Source organism: Triticum dicoccoides, chromosome 2B, assembly GCF_002162155.2.
Source record: "Triticum dicoccoides isolate Atlit2015 ecotype Zavitan chromosome 2B, WEW_v2.0, whole genome shotgun sequence".
NCBI lineage: Eukaryota > Viridiplantae > Streptophyta > Magnoliopsida > Poales > Poaceae > Triticum > Triticum dicoccoides.
The window spans coordinates 41117269-41137298 of record NC_041383.1 but is presented as its reverse complement, the minus strand read 5'-3'; positions in this window follow the sequence as shown (position 1 = coordinate 41137298).

Genomic DNA, 20030 nt, shown 5'->3' with positions numbered 1-20030 from the left:
ATATATATATATATATATCCATCTGTACCATGTTTGAATAATAATTGACATGTTGTAAATATTTGCAGAAACTATGGAGCACTCCCGAGACGAAGAAACAGAAGCGATGTTGGGGGACATAATCGCAAATGGATCAAGTGATGATGTTGCGTCATTTCTCCTCGACACCGTTGATCAGCTAGATGAAGAAGAGGGCTATGTTTATGATGGTGGCTTCGACCCATTAATGCCGGTACAAGAGGAGGACTATGTTCATGATGGCTCCGGTGACACAATGGAGGTACAAGACGAAGGAGACCGTGCTGACTGCTCCGGTCACCGAACTGAGGCCGGCCAGGTATATATATATTAGTTAAGCCCGTGCTGACTAGTTAATTGATGCATCCATTATTTTGGTATATGTACACATATTAATTACTCTCGTCTTTCTTCCTTATAATTTCTAGCCCTCCGGATCGAGCACAACTTCGGTAAGGAGACGAGGCCCGAAGAAAAAGTTGAGCTCGGATGAAAAGTTTGAGATCATAGAAATCGCGCCCGACGGCGAACCGATTGAACCCATCCGGACAAGGAAGGCATTTTCTGCTCAGTGTGGGGTTCTTGTTAGGGACAGGATCCCGATCAGCATCCAGCAATGGTGTAAGCCTGGTAAGGATGAAGATGCTGAGGTGTCTTACATCAATGATATGCAGAAAGAAGATCTTTGGACTGAGCTGCAGGCAAATTTCACCCTACCGCCAGAGAAGGATCCGGAGAAGCCAGTTAAAGAGCAATTAATCAAGTCTTGTGCTCTTAAGAAGATGGCAGGCCTAATGAGGAGGTGGAGGAAAGAGCTGAACCAGTTTGTCAAGGAAAAAAAGACACCAGAATTCATCGGCAAATATGAGAAGATCAAAGATCACTGGCCCGCATTTGTGGCCCACAAGACATCGGAAAAGAGTAAGAAGATGTCGGAGACAAACAAGAAAAATGCTGCAAAGAAGAAGCTTCACCATCGCATGGGGTCAGGTGGCTACCTCAAAGCCCGGCCTAAGTGGTCCAAGGCTGAGCATGATCTGCTTGAAAAAGGGATCGAACCAGAGACAATGCACTGGCCAGACCGTTGCCGGACTTGGTTCTTCGGGGCTGGCGGAACCTTGGACCCTCTAACTGGGAAGTGTCAGTGGACGGACGAGAAACTGCAAACACCAGTTAAGAACCTTCGACACTATATCGATGCAGCGCAGCGAGGGACATTCCTTCCAAACAGGGAGAAGGACGAACTCACAATGGCCCTTGGGAATCCCGAGCACCCTGGACGGACACGAGGCACGCCAGGCTCCATTCCGTGGAAGGTTGGTTTTCCAGACGCAGGGGGTTACAAAACCCACGAGAGGAGGAAGAAACTGGAGCAGGACCAAATGCAGGCGCTGCTTGGAAGGGTAATGGGGCTAGAGGATCGAGAAGAGGAACGAGAAGCAGCAGATCGCAACAAACGACATGCCGAAGCTACCCCGCCATCTCAGCGGAGAAGCAGCGTGGCTTCCACCGAGCTGCTTCAGCCGGAGCATGTCTTGACGGCTCCTGCCAGCTATCCCGTGGATGGTATCACGGAGTCTCAAAATTGCCACATGATGGCGCGATGGATGAATTTGAAGGTCAAGGCGGTTGTTGGCCAACTTTATCCTAGTGGACCCCGCACAACTTATCACTGCCAACCGATTCCAAAAGGATATGCTAAGGTGATGGTGGATGAAATAACGGAGGGATTTGAGGACCTCGTGCTTGACCACCCTACCGGTGAAGGGGAGACTAGGCTGGGTTCTGCTCTGAAGACTCCATGCCTATGGAAGAAGGAGCTCATCAACCTTCTGAACTGGACGCCTCCGCCTCCTCCTCCTGCTCCGGCGAGTCAGGGCACTCTGCCTCCTCCACCGCCTCCTCCTCCGGCGAGTGACGATCAGGGCACGCGTGGCGGCACTCCGCCTCCTTCTCCGGCGCATGGCGGCACACCGCCTCCTTCTCCGCCTACGCCGGCGCTCCCGAGCAGCCAGCAGCATCCTCCTTCTCCGCCTCGCCAGCAAGGGCGGAAGAGACCCGCCGCCGCCCCGGCTGCTCCGGCGCGTCGTACTCCTTCTCCTCCGCCTCGTAAGCAATCACGAAAGAAGACAGACGCCGCAGCCGCTCCGTTTGCTCCGGCGTCTAGCAGCACAACCAGAGGCAGGAGGCAATACATATACGGTCCATCATCTCTCAAGCCTCTAGAGAAGTTACCGTACGAGAGGTCCGAGGAGGAAAACGATACGATTATGCAGGCCCACGTGAAGGAGTTCTTTGAAGGGGTGAAAGCAAAGAGACATCCACCTCCGGAGGAGAAGGTAGATCCGGTGAAAGCAAAGTGCACTATCGATGCCCTGAGGAAACCACCAAAGTCTCCACCGAGAACCAACTATGAGCGCATTACTGAATAGACATATCTCCAAGCCCAGCGGTCGGGAACTACTGTCAGTGCTAAAAGGTCAAAACAACGAGCAAAGGGGAAAAAATTGCCCAGCTCGGCGAACAAGCACAACAATCGTGCCCCCCGCTCAATGTGTCTAATGCTCCGGGGACGGTGGCCGGTTATGGCAATCTTGATGATTACCTGCCTGTCGATGCACTTCTTGATTTCTTGAAGGTGGACGGACACTGATACGAGTACGGGAAGCCTCTCGTCAAAGATGAAAAATCTCTGACAACAATGATGCAAAGATTCCATAATTGGTACATGGAAACCTGCAGAGAGTCTGATGGTAAGAATGCTTTGTATCTGCATACTAAAGAGGAGCACGATCTCGTTGCAAATGATTTGTTGACTGTTCCATTTGAGGAGTTCTTCGAGTTCTTCAATCAAAAGGCCCTCGATAAATTAATGGTCTTTTGCTACTGCCTGTAAGTACTATCTCTATGTATTTATAATTAATTATCCTCAATATATTATGCAGATTGAAGATCGTCGAGTGCAAAAAACAAGAAATTTATGATATTGGGTTCATTAACACAAATATCATAGATGTATTTCTGGTTGAAAAGAATGTCAATGAGGCCGAGGACAACCTGCTACGATCATTCATAAAAAATCAAAACAAAGATACCATACTCTTTCCTTACAATGGCCCGTGAGTGTTACTGTCGTGTGCATATTCGGTTTCCCTTATTACTCAAGCTAGGTTATAGTAATGTAATATATGAGTTATGCATGCGTGCACAGGTACCACTATATTCTTCTGGAGATTAAGCTTGAGCGTGGACTAGTAACCGTCTTAGACTCGAGACGGAAAGATCCCAAAACCTATGCGGACATGACGGAAATGCTCAGCAAGTAAGTTAAATCGATCATAATTATCGCACCATATCGGTAACTTTTTGTTCATTTCCTGATATCTCAAGTAATAATTATTATTTTCTTTGTCTTGCAGGGTTTGGAAACAGTTCACCGCAGAAGCTCCGGGACTGCCAAAGGAGCTGCGATATACATACTCGAAAGTAAGTACTACTGGCTAGCTAGTTGCATGCATCTCCGGCCCGTTGATTCTATATATAGCTATACTTTCATCAATGCCATTTATAATGCTTCATTATCAGTTTGATTGACCTCTATTTCTCGTAAAGTGCTTGTGGCAGGAGGAAGGGAATGATTTCTGTGGATACTACGTGTGCGAGTTCATCCACACCGCGACTTTGAAAAACAAGCGGGGCTACTCTCAAAGACAATATGAAGTGCGTAAGCAATAATATTCACAATTTCATTTTATTACACCATCATTTCTGTTGAGTTTCATTCATATATATATGTATTAATTAACCCCCTTCTTCAAATTAGACGTGGCAGATGTGGAATGAACTCCTAGAACCAGATCGCATGAAAGCAACTCAAGAGGAATTGGCAGGATTCTTTCTTGACCACGCCATCAGTAAAACCAGAGAATACCATGTGGAAATTGATTTCAAATGCTAGCTAGGGGTTTGTAATTATAAGAGATCTTATACATATTGTACATGTATGTAGCCAGTAGCGTCGGATACATGATACGAAAACTTGTTGTTCGACCAACCTCTCGGAGAAGGAGAGGTCGATCGATCACTTCTCTCGGTATGCATGACGAACTTCTGTACTGAATGGTTCTCTCGATCACTTTTTTATATATAGTACGTAGCGTCCAAGCATGGACATAAGAGAGGACACTTATCTCTATTAATTAACTAGCTTATACAATATATGAAACACCTAATTAAATTAACCCCCCAAAACCCCCAACCTCCCCTCCTTTAAAAAAAACACAAAACCCCAGCAACTGGAATGCTGACGCGTGGATGCATTTTGGTCCCGGTAGGTGCCACCAACCGGGACCAAAGGCCCCCTGACTGGGGTGGGCGCACAGAGCCACGTGGAGGCACATTGGAACCAGGACTAATGGGTGGAGGTATTAGTAACGACCCATTAGTCCCGGTTCATGAACCGGGACTAAAGGCCCTTACGAACCGGGACTAATGGGTGGTTTTCTACTAGTGCTAGAGCAATCTCTTCAACCGCGTCATTTCTCTAACTTCAGTCATCGCGCGGCGGGCGAGGTGGGGGTTTGCCGATAGTCGGTTTCCTTAACTGCGGTCCCACTTGTAAGGCCAACTCCAACGCACGACCCCAAACGGACCTCCATTTTGCATGAACTCCAACGATAATTTTGACAAGAAAAGCTAGACCAAAGAAAACAAGAACCACAAGAATACATTTTACTACTCTAGAAGATATCCAACTTCCATAACTGCTCCTGTAAGTTGGATTAGTGCCTTCTCGATCCATTCATTGTTGATCTGCGGAGGCTCAATCTCGCGTGCTTCTTTCTTCTTCGAGTGTAAAGAAGTAGACGTTGCTTCCTCGCATCTAGTCTCATGTCTAGCCTCTAGTAGGAGTATCAACAATGCACTAGCACTACTAGGGAAAAGCCTAGAAACAGCGCGGGTTTTAGGCCTATCAGTAGCGCGGGAATGAGCGCTACTGATAAGGCGCTACAGCTAAACCTTAGCAATAGAGCGCCTGTATGCACGCTACTGCTAAATTGACTTAGTAGTAGCGATTCTTTAGAACCGCGCTACTGGTAACTAGTAGTAATGCTTCCCCTTTCCCGCGCTACTACTATTATTTAATATTTTATTTATTTTTTATTTCATGTTGTATTAATACACGTTTACACAAGTTTTCATACAACAGGAATTTAGAGATTGTTTTTACATCATAATGAGTTATTACATCACGGGGTGAAAGAACCGTGGACTAGTTTCAAGTGGATGTCCATCCACTTGAAACTAATCCGTGGTTCTTTCACCCAATGATATAATAATATCAACATCATCATCATATCATTAACAACTTATCATCATAATACATCATTGTCATATAACACCTCCTCAAGATCATTGTTTTCATCAATGACATTATCAACTCTAACACATTACCACATAATAAACATATTGTACCTCATAGGACCTACTACATTCGATTAAGACCTACTCTCCATTATGGAGAATGGAGATTAGCATGTCTCCAATTCTTGCCTTTCGCTGAATGTTACTTCCAAGAACCTCCTTGTGAATGTACATACATTTCTTCCATTCTTGGATGATCATGTGTTCACCGGTTTTAGAAATCCGATATGCACAGGTGAGCTCCCTAGATTTACCTGGCAGTATGTTCAGAACTGAGAGGCGACCATTCAAAGACATCAGATGAGGCACACAATCCATCGGGAGTTTCTGTTGAAAAACATAATAATAACTTCGTAGTTAGCTATGATGTACTAGTTTTAGAAGTATGCAGAAGATGCACAGATGTCGTACTAGTAAAAAATCTTACCAGGGTATCTCCAGAGAAGTTATCGTGGTTCAACACATGCACTAGTGGCACGTATTCACCATAATTTGGAGGAGTTCGATAATAGTTATTGTAATTCTCAAGAAGAGTATAAAATGCGATCAGATGATTTTTCTCCTTATACGTTAATTCGGTGCCATCGGTGTAGTGAGTTTTATCTACCATCTTCCGCACAGTCTTTGAAGAATCAAAATAAGCTGTCAATGGAAATAAGCTATCAACTATTTTGAAATAAGCAATATAAATTAGTTAATAACTATGTTTGAGAAACTCACATAGCGGTACAATCAGAAGCGTATCAACAAGTACCCAAATGTCCATATTGTCTTGCTCGATGCCAGGATCACCAAGATCCATGGTGATAATCATACCCTCATAAAAACCATACATTTTGCAAAGTGCTTCCCAATTTTGGCAACCAAAATGGGTTACGCTCTGAGCATTGCACAGATTTACTTCAAAATCCATATCATGATGGGTCCTTAGGTGTATTTTCTTTGTTTCAAAATTTTCATGGTCTTCAAAACCCATCCTCTCCAAGACAAAGCGTCTTGCATGGCATGGAATAAGCTAGTCGAATTGTAAAATATGAAAATTAGATGTTGAAATAGTTGAAGTCATGCTTAATTACGAAAAAAACACTTGTCGTTGTTGCATACCGTTTCAATATCGAAGGTCTCCTTGAGCTTAATGCTGAAGCGCCGATCTTCGACCAGCTCAACGAACCTGTCGCACATACCTCGATCATCGTGGTACCAGCTGCACTCGCCCGGGAGACTGTCATCGTCCGAGTACCACATTTCCTACGTTCATAATTCAAAGATTAAACGTGTACATATTCTAGCACAAGACATGCTAGAATTCACGAAAAAATCCGGCATGACCTTTGCTAAAAAAGGACATATCGAGCGCCTGAAATTTGCCGGAACGGAAATTAATGAACACTTCGGCAAAACATAGGCCACTCGGAGATGTAAACTGAACATGAACGGCCACTTGGGCAACCACATACCCTATTTGAGCAACAACACAAGATATACAAGGATATTTGGCTGGTCTCACCTCGATGTTGGAGGGGGTCGGTGACTGGGATGACGACGGGGATGTCGGAGGGGGTCGGTGACGGGGACGACGGTGGTCACCTGAAACCGTATAAGTGGTCACTAATACATCCCGAATAATTTCTTAAACTAAAAAAATAACAACAAATATGACATGTTCAACTAGTTTTATTAATTCAACTAGTTCTTACTAAATATAAACTTACTATAAATAGAAAAAAAAACTAGTTCTTTCTAAAAATAAAGTAGTTCAACTAGTTATATTAATTATCTTACTAAAAATACATTAGTTCTATTAATTCAACTAGTTCAACTAGTTTATTAATTTACTTAGTAAACTAGTTCAACTACAACTAAAGTAGTTCAACTACAACTACTATTAATCATACTGCCCTAGTTAACTAGTACCATCACTACTAGTAATTAACATCTACTACTAAAAATCTAGTACTAATGTGAACCCTAAATTAACACCTACTACTACTAAAAATCTAGTACTAACTAAGCAACACCTAGTACTAGCTATGAACCCTAAATTAACATCTACTACTACTAATTCTAGTACTAACTAGTGGCAGGGGGTGGGGAGCGACGGAGAGGTAGCTAGGGGCGGCGAGGGCGGGATCGGGATCAGGAGGCGGCGGTGCTGGGTGGGCTCGGGTGGCGGCGGTGAGGTCGAGGGCGGTGGGAGGAGGGCTGCCGGCGGCGGAGGGAGGAGGGGCGGCCGCAGGCGGAGGGAGGAGTGCGGTGGCGGAGGAGGGAGGGGCGGCCACAGGCAGAGGGAGGATGCACGAGGAGGAGGGAGGAGGGACAGAAGGAGGGGAGTACCTCGGCGGCGGACGGACGAAGGAGGCGGCGGCGACGACACACGACGACGGTTATCGGCACGCGGGCGAGAGTGAGAGTGTGAGTGAGAGAGAGGGTCGGTCGTGCGCGTGGGGATAAGGTAGGGATAGTTGTAGCACGTTTGCCGAAACGCGCTACAGCTAATCTGAATAGCAGTACCGTGGTTCATTATAGGGCGCTGCTGCTAAAACTAGGTGGTGGCGAGGTCATGGCAATTAGAGTAGTAGCACGTTTTGCGGAGGACGTGCTACTGCTATTTTCCTTTCAGCTGCGCATTTTGCTATCACGCGCTACTGCTAAGTAGCAGTAGCATTGTATTTTGAGCAGCGCTGCTGGTAAGTTTCTATGTATAGGCTTTTCCCTAGTAGTGTAGTCTCATCTCTAGCCTCTATGCTAGCTAAAAGTGCTAGAACATCTACTAAATTGTGCTCTATCAATATATCGATGTACTCTTCTTCCCAATACCAAAACTTGCATCCATTCTACTCCCTACGTTCCACAATAGTACACGCCTTCTATTTGTCAAAATATAGATGTATCTAGACATGTTTTAGTATATAGGTACATCCATTTTTGGACAAATGGATGTCAAGTATTTTGGAACGGAGGGAGTACACAATAAAATTTTGAAGTTAGCACAACTAGTCTAATCCGAGAACACAACCGAAGACTTGGTCGGGTTCTTCCTCCTTTTGCCGACACGTGCGACATCCACCATCCAGGTCGTGTCATGCAAGAAAATAGAGTCGAAGTTGAAGCCACGTGATGTGCATCTTGAGTTCAACTATAAATAGAATCTTACTACTCTTGAGTAACTCCTAAAGCGGCCACCGAAGATCTTTATTGGATTTGGTTTTCATCACCAGCATGTCGAGGTGAAAGATGTGCAGGTTCAGTGGGTCCTCTTGCGTTTTCACTGACATGCGGGACCGCATGTGAGCAAACAGACGATGGGCTCCGCGCGTCCGGTGGCTGGCTGAGAAGAGAGATAGAGGAGGGCTGAGCACAGACTCCAGGAAATTTGTTCTACGTAACCAGCACCTCGATATTTGCGTGTGCAAGTGGACCAAAGCACCAAAGGGAAGGGGGTGATGGGGAATGGGGAGAATCTTAGTCCGCAAAAAGAAAATGATCATGCTGTTTGGAAGCCTCTAGAGAGGGAGTATATTAAGATAAATGTTGATGCTAGTTTTGTGAAGAGCTTGAGATCTGCTAGCGTTGGGGTTGTCGCTAGGAATCATCTGGGAGAAGTCCTGGTGTCTTCATGGCATTTTATTCGAATGTGCTCCGGAGCGGAGGAGGCGGAACTTCATGCGTGCCTCGCCGGGCTGTACATTGGTATTTCTCTTCAGAAACCAATTATCTTGGAAACTGACTTTTCCGTTGCTGCATCTTTCCTAGCGAAAGAAACTATTGACAGGTGTCCTTATGTGGATCTAAAAATGGAAGCGATCACCGCCTCCAAGTTTATTGTTGATATCAAGATTGTTAAGATTGATAGGCAGGCAAACAAGGGGACGCATGAGATAACAAAATTTAGTTTTGATACCATGTCTGATGGTATTCTATGTAATTCTGTTCCGCCCTGCGTGGCTAATTATGTAATGAACGATTGTAAGACTATTGTTATTTGATCAATATATGGGTGGAGTTTTTCAAAAAAAAAGATAGTCACGTGTGGTTGTTTCTAGAATAAAAAAGGAGGTACCCCTACTTATGTTACTCCCACTATGCCTAGCGTAAGGTTAGTAGGTCACCTTTGCGCTTGGCTCTTCACCTCTTCCGGAAGTCGATGGTTCTACAGCAGTACTTCTGGCAATCTGACACCAAATGAACTGTTGCATGTCCACCGCTTGTAAGCAAAAGTTTCTCCTCGTGCTACGAGCCACCGCGCACGCGTCGGTGAGGGAGAAGGCGTAATCAAGCTTCTCGTCGTTCTGCGAGTTGACGGGACACATCAAAGTTATTTAGTAGTACGTACTCTCTCCAGAAAAGGGCTGACCATATCATTGTTACCATCCTGTGTTCCGTCGTTGAGTACATGCACTATTCACGTGCCATCGAGGAGAAAAAATATTGCATAGGTGCCATCGAAGTGCACGACTCACTTACGCACTGCTTATCTGATTATCTCCATTTTCTTGCGTGACACGTCCACCTTGATGCTAGATGTCTCGCGTGTTGGGAAACGGATGGACAAAGCGCACGTAAAAGAAAAGAGTTGAAGAGCATATATTCCCGATTACCGAGAAGGAGCAAGGAATCTGCGGTGGAGCGTCTGCAAGGGAACTTGCGCGTTTTCCCCTGTTTTTTTGCCGCCTGCACACCTATAAACAAATAAAAGAACATGAACTTTTCGCTAACCACTAGAAACGGTACATTAGGATGCTAAGTTGAAGATGTTTTATACACCCTCCGTTCCCAAATATAAGTCTTTTTAGAGATTTCAATAAGGGACTACATACGAAACAAAATGAGTGAATGTACACTCTAAAATATGTCTACATACATCCGTATGTTGTATTCTATTTGAAATGGCTAGAAAGACTTATATTTAGGAACAGAGGGAGTAGTTTATATTGAATTATTGATAACCACGCAACAAGCCACACATGTACAGGACGCATGCAGCCACGCATGCACACAAGCCAACACACTAACTCCATCCAATCCAACTCATGCACATACGTGCACAACATGGAGCACACAACGCATGTACACAACATGTGCATGCACACACGCTCGGCCGTAGAATGCACGTGAATAACACATGCATGCGCACACACTCGGCTGCATGGAGGTGGGCGCCATCCGCGGTGACGTCCGGTTCGTCGTGCTACGGCAAAGCTCGCACGCAATGGTGCCTACGCATCTCTTGCAGCACCTCTTTGCGGTCGTTGCTCAACTACTAGTCGGAGACAAAGATGACCGCAACCTCGGCCTTAGAGCTAGCACCGATGAAAACACACATGCTGCATGCACACGAGCACGTAAGGAGTGCCCACGATGTGGTGGTGGTGCGTCCCCAATCGCCTCTACTCCTTCTGTGCACGTTGTCTATCAAGGCGGCTGCATGCTAATGATGATGTGGGTGAGATCTTCTAGGACTCAGATGATGACGAGGAAAATAATGAAACACAAGGTGATGTACACCGTCGAGGTCCACGGTCAAGGGGGTGCTAGTAAGTGCTTAGATGTGCTTAGAGCTAGTACAATAGAGTTGAGTCAGCGGGCTATAAGGAATAAACTAGTATATTTCTGCTTAGTTGGAGGAAAGAGAAGAGGAGAGAGAAGGTAAGCAGGCTCTTCATGAAGAGCCAGCTCTAGCACATGCTCCTAGGCACTTTGTGAGAATGAAAGGTGGGCCACATAATAAAAAAGTAGTACACTCTTTTGATCTACTATTGTACATGTTGACTATAAGATGGGTTGTAGATGACATGGCACTGGCTTATAGCCAGGAGATGGCTATACTATTAACCATGCTCTTAGATGAGGTGCTAAGTGCATTAAATGATTGGTAACTCAAGTCTTCAATGCATAGGTGCTTAATTTATTGTTGCCACATCATATTTTATGCCTATGGAGCAATGGGAGAGGCCAAGGCTGGTCATAGTGGGGAGTAACTTATACTGTCACATATTACTATAAACCGGAAAGGAGGGAGTAGTCACATAGACTAGTGTCATATGCAGAGTTTGGGAGCACATGATATTTCCCCGTCCGGACCGATCCCAAGTTGGCTTCTCACCTTCTTGGCCCAACAAAAACCCCTCCCACCTCCCGCGCGCGCTTCCCGCCTGACGCCAGCTCAGCCCGCCACTCCACATTGATGGCAAGTCAGGGCAACGCGACCTCTCACTGCTTCCGCCATTGAAGTGGCGCACCGACCGAGGGCACCACCTGCTGCATGCCCGGCATTTCAGACTACACAGTGAAGAGTAACTTTAGAGCAAGTACTACAATTAGATGACATAAGCAGGCTATAAGGATTTAAATATAGTATTTGTGCTTAGTTGAAGGAGAGAGAAGGGGAGAGAGAAGAGAAGCGGATTGTAAACGTGTAGCCGGTTGTACTCCAACATACTTTGTGAGACAAAAGGTGGGGCCATTATTAATGATATAGTATTTATACTAAAGGGACTAACGGACGCCTTAATTACTCTATTTTTTTCGAGACAAACCATGGTGGAGCTATTATTCACTTTTTTTGAGCTATTATTGACTTGGGTGTGGGGTTTGGGGGCCAAAGGCCTACTATTATACCCTAGCCGCCGCTGTATCATATGGTTTCGCACTGTTCCAGATCTTAGCGCCGCCACGCAATTCTTCTCCAGCCCTCCTTCCGGCATGCACCGCGAGAAGGGACAACAGTCCTCCAAACCCTGCCTTTCGTGATCCTGTACGGGAGAGGGGCAATCAGGTTTTTGGGAAGCACGCTCCTATGACTGCTGCCAGCGATGACTTCCTCAACGACAGCCTTCTTCCCCGACCTCGGTAACCTCTTCATCAACGACATGAGTGACAACATCAACCACATAGGTTCTGCTCCCGCTGTACAGTATGTGATTCTGTCCTCCTGGTTTAGTCCGCATCATTACTCTGATGTTTGCAATTGTCGTTATGATCTATTTACTGCTGATTCGGATTAAATCTCATACTAAATTGCTCATATATTCAACAATCCAATCCAAAAACCTGATTACAGGCAATTTACTCCGAGTGGTTTTGCTGCGCTTTTGAAGCTGCCTACTTTTTAGGGGGTGAGGGAGTCCTGGATAAGGGGGTATCCGGACAGCCAGACTATATTCATCGTCCGGACTACAGAAGCATCAAGATACAAGACTCAAGACTTCGGCTTGTGTCCGGATGGGACTCTCCTTTGCGTGGAAGGAAAGATTGAGTATCACAGGCCTTGGTGCTTGACCCAATAATCGATGGACACCATCTCACCCGTGTCCTCGTGGACGGCGGCAGTGGTCTCAATTTAATATACGAGGGCACTGTCCGCAGAATGGGGATAGACCCATCCAGAATTAAACAAAGCAACACCACTTTTGAAGGGGTGATACCAGGCGTTGCAGCCTGCGCCAGCGGTTCCGTCGTGCTAGAAGTAACATTCGGCTCCTGATGCAACTCCAGAAGCGAAGAGCTGCTCTTCACTATCGCACCCTTCCAAAGCAGCTATCACGCATTGCGAGGAAGAACGGCCTTCGCCCGCTTCAACGCATTGCCACACTATGGCCACCTTACAATCAAGATGCCCGGTCCCCGTGGCGTCATCACCGTTAACGGAATCATAGAGCGCCCTTCACGCGCAGAGGAAGACGCGACGGCCCTGGCGGCCGGACTATAAGCGGCTTCCAGTATTAGAAAACAATATTGGTCATTACGACCACAGACACGGTTAGACGAGTCCGGTAGCCCGGATAAAATTCAAATAGGGCACCGTATATGTAATCCCATAATGGAAACCAGGGGTTGTCTATATTTAATACGGCCCCACGCTTGGCTCGACCTTATTGGGATGCCAACAGCTTACACTTTTATTACTAATCGCATACTTACGTTGCACCCTCCTATGATTTTGTCCTTTTTTACAGACAATGTTCGCGTGATACCCTTCTAGGATACGGCACAACGGAGACAAAGGCGCAAGCGTGCAGCAGGGCCCTGTGCAACAGGTTTCTTTTTAGATTAAGCCCCTGTGTAAACCTTTTCTACTACCTCTTGGTGTTTAAACCATCCCATGGGTTCTATACCCACAGAGGATACTGCCGTTTTTGGCACTTGGCCACGGCAGACTAAATTGCACGTACCTATAAATAAAGGGCTTACAATAGGCTCTTGTCAGCCTATCTTCTTTTGCAAAAGACCGAATACCCTCGAGAGTGTTCGGCGTCACGAGTTTGGCCGTATATGCATCAGCTCCGAATCATGTCTTTGGTTAAATGTTGGGTTTGCCGCCTTACGTTCCGCTATCATCCGGCTAAGGTAGGCCAAAGGAGAACTATTGCGATTATGCCCTGGTTATTCCAGATGAGCACCTCAGTATAGAAAGCCGAAAATTGACCGTCATGATATAGCGAGAGACTGTTCAACCACTCGAAGAATCATCGGAATCCCTAAAGATTCCTCCGCCTTAACGAAGGGCCGTTTCTCGGCCATGTACACACACGCCCATATTCGGATGCACGTGAAGGTACCAGGTACAACATAGTAGCCCCATGGCTAAGAGAAAGTGTTACAACTATATAGTCCAGTTGCCTAGTTCGACATGTGATCACCTCCTTAATGGACCAAGACGTTGGATCAAGTGTGATTAAGCATATTTTTTGTGAACACCCCCGCATAATATGCGTGGGGGCTGAAGCCAATGACTGCTATCTTTCGGACTACTTATACATATAAGAACGGCCGCACAGGGGGGACAATCATATTTCCAGGAAAAAGTATAAACATAGCATCATAATTAAACTAAGCATTGTTTTCTACAATGATTCGACTTATCACTCGAATAAAACACTCTTTGAGAACTGCGCCTCTATTAGGCGGGCACCTCCTGTGACTTGCGCCAAGTCGTGCTCGGCCGGATGTTGGCCTCCTGCCGAATCCTGGCTCGCTATTACAGTGGCCTCCATATCCGTCCAGTAGGCTTTAATGCGGTCTAGAGCCATCTGCGCACCCTCTATGCACGCCGACCTCCTCATGGCATCAATATGGGACACGGCTCCAAGGAATTGTTGCACCAAACCAAAGTAGCTGTCCATCTTAGGCCCTTTCGGCCAAAGATGGTCTATTACAGACCGCATTGCAAGTCCGTACATCCTGTGGAGCTCCGCCATAGCAGCCACCTTCTCATTCAGTGGCAGCGGGCGAGTGGGAGCATAGAACTGCGCCCAGAAAAGCTTCTCCACTTATTCATCACCTTAACCCTCGAAGAACTTGACATCATCAGCTGTACTATTCGCCAAATCTGCATATGCGTCTGCCGGACTCATGCGACCCGCCAGGGGAGCATACTTCGGATCCAAGAACTTCGTCCGCAGTAAGTACGAGCCCCCAGCCATGATTTTGTCAGCCTGTTGGAGCTCCTCCCGCATACTCCGGATCTCTGCTCGCATCTCCTTGACGGTGATGCGTGCCTTGTCCAGCTCAGCCGAACTAGCCTTATTCTCCTTTTCAAGGAGTGTGTACCGGTCGGCGGCATTTTTTAACTCCCCAGCCATTTCGGCCATCTTTTCCTCGCTTCGGCGATGAGCAGCCTGTTCGGCTCTCAATTCTTCGGCTGCGTTTAGGGAAGCCGCATTACTAGCCCGAGCTTGTTCCTTGGCGTGAGAAAGTTCCACCCTCAGGGCCTCCACGGCAGCAGCACCATCTGCAGTGCCAACATATTGCATTAATGTTATGCCTCTTTGGCATTTTCCTATACATTATAATAAAAGCAAGCACATACCCTGGGATTCCTCAAGCCGTTTATTCACCCGCGTGATATCGGCATCGATGGATCCTATTTGCCTCCTTAGTTCGGCAACTTCAATAGACTTGTCGGCTGCCAGATCCTTGTATACCTGCGCACATGTATGGCGCAACCATTAGTATATGATCCCCCGTTTGCCGCCTATGGCGGGCAACCAGAGTCTCAGGGGCTACTATCTACAGGGAGCACACCTAGCGCGTGCTTCATAACCACAAAGTTGTGCATTTTTCACTACATACCTGAAAGTCTTTGAGCAGGCTGGTAAATGCCTCATTCTACCCGCTGGTAGCGGATGAAATCTTCGTGAGCACCATGCTCATTAAAGAGAGGTGCTCCTCCGAGAGCGCGGCTCACTCCAGACGGCCCGTCAGTACGTCCGGCCGGACACTAAACTGCGCCGGACCCTTCTCATCGCCCCCTGTAGGAGCCAAACGCTCCAGGCTCTGGGCGGCTGACGTGTTAGTCTCCGGCTTCGGCAGATCCGGACTCCTCCGTGACGACACCTCTGTGTCGCCCGCTTCATGAGGCGGAGATTTGGGTGGAGTCTCACTCTCCATCATCTCCGGACGAAGGTCCCCCGAAGACGAACTCTGTTGAGAAGAGCTGCTCGCTGGACTACAAAAGACGATGTCCTTGTTATGGATCTCAGAGTAACCTTACACCTTCGAATTAATAAATAACTTACGGCTTGGTGGAGGGCTGGCCCGTTGGTGGGCATGATGCGGTGAGGGTGCCCGTCGCGGCAGAGCCCTCTGGTGATGTTTTCTTCCCTTGCTTGGGCGTCTCCGCCTCCAAGTCTTCGGAGGCGGTCCTCTTCTTCCCCCATGGGGAGGAGGCTTTGGCCTCCCCTTTCCTTCTATCCTCCATAGGATGGGTAGCGATTTTCCTGGTCTGGATGCGTAGCACGCGAAGTTCGGCTTCACTGCCCTTTCCTTCGCCTTTCCCCGAAGGGATTTTGCTGAGCGCCCGGCCCAGCATCTTTGTAATAGTGGGACCAGGCGAGCCTTTGGGTAGTGGCGCCGGACACCTGATTCTATCTGCCTTATTGGGCCCTTCCTGGCCACGGAAGGATTCTCAGAATAATTGTTATAATAATTATAAATGAAGTGTCCGGCTTCAAGGTTACTTACTTGGGCATCTAGGCGATTGCAGCTTAGGCCCGCATCCTGTGTGGTGTCCGGACACTTTGCTTGTGGTCCGAATAATAATTTACACATTCCTTCGAGCGTCAGGCCGAAGAAGTGCTTAATGGTCCACAGACCCTCTGGATTAAACTCCCACATATTGAGAGGCCGACGTTTGCACCGCAACATCCGCCGGACTAGCATTACTTGAATTATGGTGACAAGATTTATGTCCCTCCTAATAAGCTCCCGGATGCGGTTCTGCAGTTCTGGTACATCGCCAGCAGGCCCATAATTCCGTCCCACATCGGTCCAAGACGCCAACTATGATAGGTGGCCTGAGCGGAACTCGGGGGCAGCTACCCACTTTGTGCCCTTGGGAGCAGTGACATAGAACCATCTCCGTTGCCATACGTCAGATACTTCCAGAAAAGAACCCTCTGGCCATGGGGCATCAGCGTTCCTGCTTATTATGGCGCCTCCGCACTCCGCATGTCGCCCCTCGATCATCTTTGGCTTCACATTGAAGGTCTTTAGCCATAAGACGAAGTGTGGGTTGACGTGGAGAAAAAGCCTCGCACACAATAATGAAAGACGAGATGTGAAGGATGGCGTCTGGAGCCAGATCATGGAAATACAAGCCATAGTAGAACATGAGCCCCCTCACAAAGGGGTCGAGGGTGAGGCCTAGGCCTCGGAGGAAGTGAGGAGTAAACATGACGCTCTCATTGGGCTCCGGCATGGGGATGACTTGCCCCGGAGCAGGAAGCCTGTGCTAGATATCAGCAGTCAGGTATCCGACCTCCCTAAGCTTCACAATATCCTCCTCCTGAATCGAGGAGGCCACCCACCAGCCTGCTGTGTCGGACACGGACATACTGGAGGATCTGGGGTGTTGGAGCTTAGGTTTTGGGCGATGGAGCTCGAGGTCCAAGAAGGAGCAGGAGAGGTGGAAACGAGGCGTAGGCCTTAACCCCTTTATAAAAGGGATGAATACCAAGAGTCCTCAGCGTGACCGCTTGAGACTTATCTAAAATACATGGAATTATTCCAACGGTCGCCATGGGGTCACATATGCCCATACTGATGAAAGATCCCGTGTTAAGAGGGACAAGATCTCTGCTTTGGCAGGACGTGCCGATAAAACTGCCTCGCAACACGAGTCGAGGTGGAGCAGGAAATGCTGGTTCGTGTTGGACCGGGCCACGATGCAAGGGCATGACGTACGAAGATTGCCAGTAGAACGGATTTATGCTAAGGGTATGTGAAAATCATCTTGCAGATCCGGACACGGTCTACGTGTTCAATAATAACTTTGGAGTATTCGGAGGAGGAACCCGCCTTGCAATGCCGAAGACAAGACTGCGCACCGGACTCATCATCATTGAAGCCTGGTTCAGGGGCTACTGAGGGAGTCCTAGATAAGGGGGTATCCGGACAGCCGGACTATATTCATCATCCAGACTATAGAAGCGTCAAGATACAAGACTCAATACTTTGGCTCGTGTCCGGATGAGACTCTCCTTTGCGTGGAAGGCAAGCTTGGCGATCCAGATATTATGTTTCCTTCCTTGTTACCGACTGCATGTAAACCCTAGCTCTCCGGTGTCTATATAAACCAGAGAGGGTGGTCCTTAGAAGGCCGATCACATTTACAATCATACCATCATAGGCTAGCTCTTAGGGTTTAGCCTCTACGATCTTGTGGCAGATCTACTCTTGTACTACTCATATCTTCAATATTACTCAAGCAGGAAGTAGGGTTTTACCTCCATCGAGAGGGCCCAAACTTGGGTAAACATTGTGTCCTTTGTTTCCTGTTACCATCAGCCTAAGACGCAAAGATCGGGACCCCCTAACCGAGATCCGCCGGTTTTGACACCGACAGAGGGTGCAATATAAAAGGTGGCGCACAAGAGCAGTATATTGGTTTTAGATCATGTACTGTTATGACGCCACTAAGGGTAAGCCTGAGGCGATCTTAATCCTACACAGCAGGAAGCTTTTTAGAACATGGATACCCTCTTTAAAGCCGCCCTGCTGAGTGTTCTTGACGATTCCATTGTGGATCCGTATATGTCATTTGAAAGCGGCAAAGACATGTGGGCTGCGCTAGAGGCCACGTTTGGGCCCTCGGGCGCTGGCAATGAGTTGTACGTCATGGAGCAATTTTGTAACTACAAGATGACTGATGAGCGCTCTGTTGTTCAGCTGAATCATGAGATACAGTCACTCTCTAAGTAACTTGAGTACTTTAAGTGTGTGTTGCCGAACAAATTTGTTGCTGGGACCATCATTGCCAAGCTTCCACCTTCGTGGAACGATTTTGCTACTTCTCTGAAAAACAAGAGACATGAGTTTTCTGTTTTGGATCTCATTAGCACTCTTGATTTTGAGGAGAAGGCGAGAGCAAAAGACACACGTGCTCGGGTCACTGAGGGAGCTTCTATTGCCCACGTGGTACACGAGAAGAACTTACAGCCCAACCAGCCTCAAAACAACAAGAACAAATCTCAGGGGAAAGGGAAGTTTGATGCAAAGAACAAGCCGTCACATTCTACCAACTTCAAGAAGAATTCTCATAACGGGAAGGGATACAAACCTCAATTTTGGTAGCACCGCACAAAATTTATATGGCTGCATCTACCTGCTGTCAGCTATCCTCATTGTGCTCCAGGTATTCCTACATTCGTAACTAGGTACAATGACCACCGCAAGATGAAATTAGCTTATTCGTACGTTGACTTGCTGAAAGCAGTGCATAACGATCCTATCTTTTTCGATTCAGGACAATGAATATGATTTCAGGGGAACTGCATAATATGGACTCATGTTGAGTCATCTCTATTGCCTCATGTGTTTGCTACAAATGTGTCAGCATCAATTGCAAGATGAGGAAGCTAGCTAGCTCTGGAGTTTCCAACATGCTCAAAGTGCTCGCAGCATTGAGAAGAAACAATCATGCCCAGGAAAGTAATGCGTGCGCAGGGATGCCCTTTGCTCAGAGAACCATCGACCGATTTTCTTTATTTCCACAACTTCTCACAGCTTTGTATTGGTTATAGTATGGTGAATCATAGAGATGCATAGACATGCTGAACTTTTGTTCTTCTGAATGTTAGTATTCATACCGTATCTTCAGAAGCTTAGTTTAATGTGAGTGTCGGCATCCAGTACCGCATCCTTTAATTTAGTGGATGAACATAGAGAAAATAAATCTCCTTAATTTACTCCATAACCACCCTATTAAATAGACCTAGAACAAACCAGGCGCATGCAGTGGCCGGCAGGCACATGCATCCTGCATGCATGGCCAGTCAGCCAAGTCCATGCGCCAGCTCCAATGTAGCAACGCAAAAGAAGAGAGCGGTTCTTGGGGAAAAGCGAGTAGTTAGTGCTTCCTCACTCGTCCAGAAAACCCCGCTCACATTCTTCCTCACTCGTACAGAAAATGCCTGCTCCTCTTCTTCCACTCCTACAGAAATCCCCAGCCCTCCTTCTTCCCCACTCGCACTTCCGCTAGGCTCGTCTCTGGCTACTCTGCTCAAACCCGTGAGCTCAGCGCGACGCCCACAAGGAAAATGGAGTCGGCTGGCCCCAGCACCAAGAAGATGAGGCTCGAGCCAGCGGCG